This window comes from Pseudoliparis swirei, unplaced genomic scaffold, assembly GCF_029220125.1.
Source record: "Pseudoliparis swirei isolate HS2019 ecotype Mariana Trench unplaced genomic scaffold, NWPU_hadal_v1 hadal_27, whole genome shotgun sequence".
NCBI classification, from domain to species: Eukaryota; Metazoa; Chordata; class Actinopteri; order Perciformes; family Liparidae; genus Pseudoliparis; species Pseudoliparis swirei.
Genome location: NW_026613263.1, coordinates 864,763 through 874,637, shown reverse-complemented (window position 1 = coordinate 874,637; position 9,875 = coordinate 864,763). Strand labels below are relative to the sequence as shown.

Genomic DNA, 9,875 nt, shown 5'->3' with positions numbered 1-9,875 from the left:
GCATGATAACAAAAAAATCTATACATTTAATATCTATTCACTTTATCCAATTTCCAAACTATTTTCTTTGCGCTAGTTTTTTGGTTACTTCGTGGGGTCCGTTTCTAGCATTCACAACTTGTGGGGTCCATTCTCACACACATTTACATGTCAAGGTTTTATATCTTTGCTGGCCCCGCATTTCTCGTTTATATATCTTAGCAAGACACATTAATACTATCTGGAAGCAACCATGTTATTCATTGTTTTTCCTTGCTTACCAAAGGCATAGCAGGACTAACCAAAGAGTGACTTTTAGATAGACAAGGCATTAACATTGTATTCATAGAATTACCTTATGCTCAACACTTTCAGCAATGAAACCTTCTCCAAATCAATTGAGCAGGTTTTTAATAACACACACACATGAACAAAAGTCTATTGGTACATATTAACCAACATATTCTGGTTTAATAGACAAAACTTTAAGAGGCCAATCTCAAAGAAAACATGAACATTTGTCTATTGACGTTAATTAACAAGTTGTGGTCGAAAATACATAACTTGGTTGCACTTTATATTAATTACACTATTTAGCATTAGTAAAGCATGAATAATCACTGAATGCATCATTTATAAAGCATTATTAAAACATGAATCCTCATTAGTAACTCATTAGTATGCAATTCATAAACAGTTGTAATGTTTCATTCTTGATTAATAACATTGGGGTTTCAAACTTTATTATGAATTCCCCATTTGTAAATTAAATTGGAAGGACTTAGAGATGATTACTAAGATCATTTGTAAAGTGTTAGTAAATGATCAAAAGGAGCAATTCATGATTAATTCAGGTAGTTACTACTCATTATTAAAGTATTAGTTTAGTATCTAATGTGAAGACTATCTATGCTTTACAAAGCATGAAAAAAACGTCATGATTAATTCAGTAGTTACTACTCGTCAGTTAAGTATTAGTCAAGTATGTTCTGTGATCTAATCTAAAGTGAAGACTATCTATGCTTTGCAAAGCAGTTCTAAGCAGTGCCTCAAAGCTAGCAGAAGTCTCAGTTATCTTTTCAACAGAAAAGTGAAATAGACACAAGACAAAGTTATAAAAACATTAATATGATGGTGCTGGGAGGTCATGCCCGTCCGTGGCACGAGTGTTCCATAGTGTGTTTGCCCATAGCTACAAACTCACCAGCTAGCAAGCTTGTCACTGGTCCAGAGAGAGGCACTGGCACCTCGGTTGTAAGTAAACCAATCCAGGTGATAGTGAGATACTCATAATCAATCATTTGTACCAGCAAACTGACATGCATTGGTCGGCGCGGAGGATCCGCTGTGTCCCATCATAGTGCCTGGTCAAAAATAACTCCGGCCAGATGATGGGCCTGAGACTTTCTGCACAGGCAACAATCATCATCGGTTTCATCGCTGTCTGGATAATCCACTAGGGGAAAGCCTCCAACAGTAAACCCCTAAAAATAATGAATCAGAGAATAATTAGTACTTATTACGAGTACATCATGATACTGTATATGCAGATATTAACAAACAACAAAAGAAAGTTCATGTAAAAACCATGTCTGATTTAATTTAATAAGCTAAGTGCATGGCACTGACTTTTTTAGAGATCTAACATGTCTCACAACAACATATAGGGTGCTGCGATGGCTCATATTCAAAATACCCATTTAAACATGCAGTAAGTGTACTATAAAAGCTGTAATAACTTGAGTTTAGATCCTAAAATGCTTTGTTCAAACGATATAAAATGAATTATAGCTGGAATAAAACGCCAGGGCCCCACAAGGATAGGATAGCAAGGATGTGTGAGGTTGTTTTCTCTCAACAGCATATTATGGCCTGCAAAATGGGGCATGCTCAAAATACCTCTTTGAAAATGACTACAGCTCATTAAGTATACATTTACACCTGTATTAACTTGAGGTTAGATGCTAAAATGTTTTGTTAAAATTATGTAAAGTCACTTATAGTTTGAATAAAATGCCAGGGCCCCACAAGGATAGGATAGCAAGGATGTGTGTGAGGTTGTTTTCTCTCAACAGCATATTATGGCCTGCAAAATGGGCCATGTTCAAAATACCTCTTTGAAAATGACTACAGCTCATTAAGTATACAATTACACCTGTATTAACTTGAGCTTAGATCCTAAAATGTTTTGTTAAAATTATATAAAGTCACTTAGAGTTTGAATAAAACGCCAGGACCCCACAAGGATAGGAAAGCAAGTAGGTGTGTGAGGTTGTTTTCTCTCAACAACATATTATGGCCTGCAAAATAGAGCATGTTCAAAATACCTCTTTGAAAATGACTATAGCTCATTAAGTATATATTTACACCTGTATTAACTTGAGGTTAGATCCTAAAATGTTTTGTTAAAATTATATAAAGTCACTTATAGTTTGAATAAAACGCCAGGGCCCCACAAGGATAGGAAAGCAAGTAGGTGTGTGAGGTTGTTTTCTCTCAACAACATATTATGGCCTGCAAAATAGAGCATGTTCAAAATACCTCTTTGAAAATGACTACAGCTCATTAAGTATATATTTACACCTGTATTAACTTGAGATTAGATGCTAAAATGTTTTGTTAAAATTATGTAAAGTCACTTATAGTTTGAATAAAATGCCAGGGCCCCACAAGGATAGGATAGCAAGGATGTGTGTGAGGTTGTTTTCTCTCAACAGCATATTATGGCCTGCAAAATGGGCCATGTTCAAAATACCTCTTTGAAAATGACTACAGCTCATTAAGTATACATTTACACCTGTATTAACTTGAAGTTAGATCCTAAAATGTTTTGTTAAAATTATATAAAGTCACTTATAGTTTGAATAAAACCCCAGGGCCCCATAAGGATAGAGTAGAAACAAACATGAGTGTGTGTATGTGAAATTAACTGTCTCTCTGGCTGCCACACTAGATATATATGCGTTTTAGATTAAGACTCATCCCTGAATCTGAAGTCTATCGAATAACTCCATGAGTAAGCTGACTGACATGCTGCATCAGAAAAGCAATGAGAACACATCCCTATCTTGATAGAGCTACATCGTGTACAGGTCAACATATATAGAGACAACAGTGTTTACAATACTCCCTTACCTGACGGTAGCTCTATTTGGATCACATCCATCATAGCTAGTCCAGTCTAAAGGCGTCTCCGTGTCCACTGCCACAGCAGGAGCCTGATTGTGTGTCACCTGGAATTCAGATTGAAAAAAAGACTGCATTTAGAAATTATAGTAATGATGAGATACTCACAAGTTACCAAATTGACTTTATTTGAAAAGTCTATTAAATGTTTATTAAATGGCAAATAACTTAAAGCAGTGTGCATGGCCTATTCTAAAGTCAAACAAGAACATATAGGGGCTGTACTGATTCATATTCAAAATACACTTTAAAACCTATAACAGCTCACAAAGTAGAACTATATATATATATATATATATGTAATAACCGGAGGTTAGATGCTAAAATGTGTTGTACAAATGATGTGAAGTCACTTAAAGCGAGAATGAGATGACAGGGCCCCATAAGGATAAACTAGAAAAGTGTGTGTGTGAGGTTAAATATGAAATCCTTTAAAGTGAGATAGAAATCCAGGGCGGGCCCCATAAGGATGGACTATGAACTGTGTGTGTGAGGTTGTTATCTTTTAACAACATATTACGTCCTGCAATGGCGCATGTTCAAAATAACTCTTTGACAAATACAACAGCTCATTAAGTATACATTTACACCTGTTTTAACTTGAGGTTAGATCCTGAAATGTTTTGTTGAAATGATATAACGTCACTTATAGTTTGACTAAAACACCAGGGCTGCATAAGGATAGACTAGTTTAGACTTGTGTATATTCTACATACACAAGTCAATGTATAGTACTGAGAAATGCAATTGAGTAAAACACTGGCCCTTCAGGGACCTGAAACCCCCATACCTTTGTTGATATTAATGAAGCTTTCAATCAACTATGGCTTGGCATAGGGTTACAACTGTGTGTGTGTATGTGAAATTAACTGTCTCTCTGGCTGCAACACTAGATATATATGCGTTTTAGATTAAGACTCATCCCTGAATCTGAAGTCTATCGAATAACTCCATGAGTAAGCTTACTGACATGCTGCATCAGAAAAGCAATGAGAACACATCCCTATCTTGATAGAGCTACATCGTGTACAGGTTAACATATAAAGAGACAACAGTGTTTACAATACTCCCTTACCTGACGGTGGCTCTATTTGGGACACATCCATCATAGGTAGTCCAGTCTAAAGGCGTCTCCGTGTCCACTGCCACAGCAGGAGCCTGATTGTGTGTCACCTGGAATTCAGATTGAAAAAAAGACTGCATTTAGAAATTATAATAATGATGTATGTTGAGATACTCACAAGTTACCAAAGTGACTTTATTTGAAAAGTCTATTAAATGGCAAATAACTTAAAGCAGTGTGCATGGCCTATTCTAAAGTCTAACAAGAACATATAGGGGGCTGCACTGATTCATATTCAAAATACACTTTAAAACCTATAACAGCTCACAAAGTAGAACTATATCTACATATATAATAACCGGAGGTTAGATGCTAAAATGTGTTGTACAAATGATGTGAAGTCACTTAAAGCGAGAATGAGATGACAGGGCCCCATAAGGATGAACTAGAAAAGTGTGTGTGTGAGGTTAAATATGAAATCCTTTAAAGTGAGATAGAAATCCAGGGCGGGCCCCATAAGGATGGACTAGGAACTATGTGTGTGAGGTTGTTATCTTTTAACAACATATTACGGCCTGCAATGGAGCATGTTCAAAATACCTCTTTGACAAATACAACAGCTCATTAAGTATACATTTACACCTGTTTTCACTTGAGGTTAGATCCTGAAATGTTTTGTTGAAGTGATATAAAGTCACTTATAGTTTGACTAAAACACCAGGGCTGCATAAGGATAGATTAGTTTAGACTAGTGTATATTCTACATACACAAGTCAATGTATAGTACTGAGAAATGCAATTGAGTAAAACACTGGCCCTTAAGGGACCTGAAACCCCCATACCTTTGTTGATATCAATGAAGCTTTCAATCAACTATGGCTTGGCTTAGGGTTCGAACGTGTGTGCGTGTATGTGAAATTAACTGTCTCTCTGGCTGCAACACTAGATATATATGCGTTTTAGATTAAGACTCATCCCTGAATCTGAAGTCCATCGAATAACTCCATGAGTAAGCTGACTGACATGCTGCATCAGAAAAGCAATGAGAACACATCCCTATCTTGATAGAGCTACATCGTGTACAGGTTAACATATAGAGACAACAGTGTTTACAATACTCCCTTACCTGACGGTGGCTCTATTTGGGTCACATCCATCATAGGTAGTCCAGTCTAAAGGCGTCTCCGTGTCCACTGCCACAGCAGGAGCCTGATTGTGTGTCACCTGGAATTCAGATTGAAAAAAAGACTGCATTTAGAAATTATAGTAATGATGTATGTTGAGATACTCACAAGTTACCAAAGTGACTTTATTTGAAAAGTCTATTAAATGGCAAATAACTTAAAGCAGTGTGCATGGCCTATTCTAAAGTCTAACAAGAACATATAGGGGGCTGCACTGATTCATATTCAAAATACACTTTAAAACCTATAACAGCTCACAAAGTAGAACTATATCTACATATATAATAACCGGAGGTTAGATGCTAAAATGTGTTGTACAAATGATGTGAAGTCACTTAAAGCGAGAATGAGATGACAGGGCCCCATAAGGATGAACTAGAAAAGTGTGTGTGTGTGAGGTTAAATATGAAATCCTTTAAAGTGAGATAGAAATCCAGGGCGGGCCCCATAAGGATGGACTAGGAACTATGTGTGTGAGGTTGTTATCTTTTAACAACATATTACGGCCTGCAATGGAGCATGTTCAAAATACCTCTTTGACAAATACAACAGCTCATTAAGTATACATTTACACCTGTTTTCACTTGAGGTTAGATCCTGAAATGTTTTGTTGAAGTGATATAAAGTCACTTATAGTTTGACTAAAACACCAGGGCTGCATAAGGATAGATTAGTTTAGACTAGTGTATATTCTACATACACAAGTCAATGTATAGTACTGAGAAATGCAATTGAGTAAAACACTGGCCCTTAAGGGACCTGAAACCCCCATACCTTTGTTGATATCAATGAAGCTTTCAATCAACTATGGCTTGGCTTAGGGTTCGAACGTGTGTGCGTGTATGTGAAATTAACTGTCTCTCTGGCTGCAACACTAGATATATATGCGTTTTAGATTAAGACTCATCCCTGAATCTGAAGTCCATCGAATAACTCCATGAGTAAGCTGACTGACATGCTGCATCAGAAAAGCAATGAGAACACATCCCTATCTTGATAGAGCTACATCGTGTACAGGTCAACATATATAGAGACAACAGTGTTTACAATACTCCCTTACCTGACGGTAGCTCTATTTGGGTCACATCCATCATAGGTAGTCCAGTCTAAAGGCGTCTCCGTGTCCACTGCCACAGCAGGAGCCTGATTGTGTGTCACCTGGAATGCAGATTGAAAAAAAGACTGCATTTAGAAATTATAGTCATGATGTATGTTGAGATACTCACAAGTTACCAAAGTGACTTTATTTGAAAAGTCTATTAAACGTTTATTAAATGGCAAATAACTTACAGCAGTGTGCATGGCCTATTCTAAAGTCTAACAAGAACATATAGGGGCTGCACTGATTCATATTCAAAATACACTTTAAAACCTATAACAGCTCACAAAGTAGAACTATATATGATATGATATATACCTTTATTCGTCCCACAGTGGGGAAATTTCAAAAATCACAGCAGCGGTGCACATCAGAGCATTAATAGAAATAATTATAAAACACAAAACTAAATACTAAAAAACTAAAATCTAAATACTAATACTAAATATACAAGGGGAAAACAAAGTAAAGTGCTGAGTAAAGTGTTGAGTTTGCCAGGATCTACTGCAGTGTGTTGTGGAGCCTGACAGCAGCAGGAAGGAAGGACTTGTGGTTCCTCTCCTCAGACACGGGGAGGAATCAGCCGGTGGCTGAAGGAGCTGTGCAGAGCTGAGAGAGCGTCATGCATGGGGAGGGAGGCGTGGTTCATCAGAGACGAGAGCTTTGCCATCATCCTCCCGTCCCCCACCACCTCCACAGCATCCACAGGACACCCAGCACGCTGCTGGCCTTCTTTAGCAGCTCGTTCAGCCTCTTCCTGTCAGCCGCTGCCATGCTGCTGCTCCAGAAAACCACTCCATCAAAGATGGCTGATGCCACCACAGAGTCCAAGAAGGTCTTCAGGACCTCAGCCTCCTCAGCAGAAAGAGTCTGCTCTGTCCCTTTTTATTAAGTGCGTGGTCAGCCCAGTCCAGTTTGTTGTTCAGGTGAACACCCAGGTACTTATAAGACTTTACAATCTCAATGTCCAGTCCCTGGATGCTCACTGGTACCGGAGGAGTGCGTTTACCATGGCGGAAGTCCACCACCAGCTCCTTGGTCTTACTGGAGTTGATGTGGAGGCGGTTACGCTGGCACCATTCCAAAAAGTCCTGGTTCAGTTCCCTGTACTCCCTGTCATCGTCGGCAGAGACGAGGCCGACGATTGCAGAGTCATCAGAGAACTTTTGCAGGTAGACGTGGTCGGAGTTGTGATTGAAGTCCGAGGTGTAGATGGTGAAGAGGAATGGAGCCAGAACGGTTCCCTGTGGAGCCCCTGTGCTGCAGGAGACCCGGTCTGACTCACATCCCCCTATCCTCACATACTGTGGACGGTTGGTGAGGTGGTCCAGGACCCATGAGGTGGTGGTCCACCCCAGACTGCTCCAGCTGGTCCCTCAGAAGCAAAGGCTGGATGGTGTTGAAGGCACTGGAGAAGAACATGACTCTCACAGTGTTTCCAGCCTTTTCCAGGTGAGAGAGGCATCGCTGCAGCAGGAAGATGACGGCGTCATCCACCCCGATGCCAGGTTGGTAGGTGAACTGAAGTGGGTCCAGCGATGAGCTCACCAGGGGGCGAAGCTGGACAAGGACCAACCTCTCCAGGGTCTTCATCAGGTGGGAGGTTAATGCCACCGGCCTGAAGCTGTTGAGGTCCTTGGGCCGCGGGGTCTTCGGTACTGGTACCACACAGGAGGTCTTCCACAGCTGTGGTACTTTCCCCAGCCTCAAGCTCAAGTTGAAGACGTGCTCCACTATCCCGCACAGCTGGTCTGCACAGGATTTGAGGAGCCTTGAGCTGATGCCGTCTGGACCCGTGGCCTTCCTCATATATATATATATATATAATAACCGGAGGTTAGATGCTAAAATGTGTTATACAAATGATGTGAAGTCACTTAAAGTGAGAATGAGATGACTTGAAACCCCCATACCTTTGTTGATATCAATGAAGCTTTCAATCAACTATGGCTTGGCTTAGGGTTACAAACGTGTGTGTGTGTGAAATTAACTGTCTCTCTGGCTGCAACACTAGATATATATGCGTTTTAGATTAAGTCTCATCCCTGAATCTGAAGTCCATCGAATAACTCCATGAGTAAGCTGACTGACATGCTGCATCAGAAAAGCAATGAGAACACATCCCTATCTTGATAGAGCTACATCGTGTACAGGTCAACATATATAGAGACAACAGTGTTTACAATAGTCCCTTACCTGACGGTAGCTCTATTTGGGTCACATCCATCATAGCTAGTCCAGTCTAAAGGCGTCTCCGTGTCCACTGCCACAGCAGGAGCCTGATTGTGTGTCACCTGGAATTCAGATTGAAAAAAAGACTGCATTTAGAAATTATAGTAATGATGTTTGTTGAGATACTCACAAGTTACCAAAGTGACTTTATTTGAAAAGTCTATTAAACGTTTATTAAATGGCAAATAACTTACAGCAGTGTGCATGGCCTATTCTAAAGTCTAACAAGAACATATAGGGGGCTGCACTGATTAATATTCAAAATACACTTTAAAACCTCTGAACCCCAGCTTTAGATCACATAATTCTAAGCATAAATAAGGGTTCCTTTCATAGCGTATAGTAATCACAACATTAAACAAGTAACCAGAGCAAGTAACACTGCATCCTGCCCGTGACTGTAAGACAACTCCGACAGGTCACACTGCAACAAGGATCAAAGAGCTGACACGGTGAATCACTGAATATATGCTAAAAATATATTGTGATATATTTTTCCATTTGCACCCCAAGTCTATTTTACATTGTGAGAGTTACAGCTGAACAAATAAGGCTAAGATGCTGTCAGACCAGCAACAGATTATTTTAATGAGAATACTCAATGCATTGATCAGCACACACTGCTCATTCAATGACTTCAACTCAAAACAACAGACCAGTAACCTTCAATAACTGCATGAGAAGGATGACCAGCCTCTTACTGTATTCACGATTTAGACATAGAATATAGTGTTACACTAGCTATTTGAGTCATGTTAGCTGGGGAAACATCACGGCACGTTTAGCGTCACGTGATCTTTGTTTACATCTCGCAGAACTCAAACCGGAAGTGAGACCGCGGCAGTTACGTAAACAGAGCTAGTTTCACAGATATAACCCGCCGAATTATAACGGGGAACACGTTAACAACACACAGCTTTCTTACGTGTAACACGAAGGTTTGGGGCCGAGTCAGCTCGTTATATCCGCTCTTCTTCGCGATCTCAAACCGGAAGTCAAATGCCGCCGGAAGACAGCGGCAGTTTGTAAACAGAGCTAGTTTCACAGATACAACCCGCGAATTAAAACGGGTAACGCGTTAACAACACACAGCTTTCTTACGTGTATCGCGAAGGTTTGGGACGCGAGTCAG

General features: G+C 39.7%; 1 long non-coding RNA gene across 3 annotated transcripts; it reads right to left on the bottom strand.

The window, feature by feature from the left end:
• Positions 1–373: 373 nt before the first annotated feature.
• Positions 374–9,675, bottom strand: LOC130191136 (uncharacterized). 3 transcript variants are annotated; one of them, XR_008831129.1, is made up of 6 exons: positions 8,708–9,675; positions 6,473–6,570; positions 5,355–5,452; positions 4,241–4,338; positions 3,115–3,212; positions 374–1,463 (listed from the first exon to the last, which is right to left on the bottom strand). It is a non-coding gene; the product is annotated as an uncharacterized LOC130191136 (long non-coding RNA). The 3 variants fall into 3 exon arrangements; XR_008831128.1 differs by lacking the exon at positions 8,708–9,675 and having other exon boundaries at positions 6,473–7,211; XR_008831130.1 differs by lacking the exons at positions 3,115–3,212; positions 4,241–4,338; positions 5,355–5,452; positions 8,708–9,675 and having other exon boundaries at positions 6,473–7,211.
• Positions 9,676–9,875: the final 200 nt, after the last annotated feature.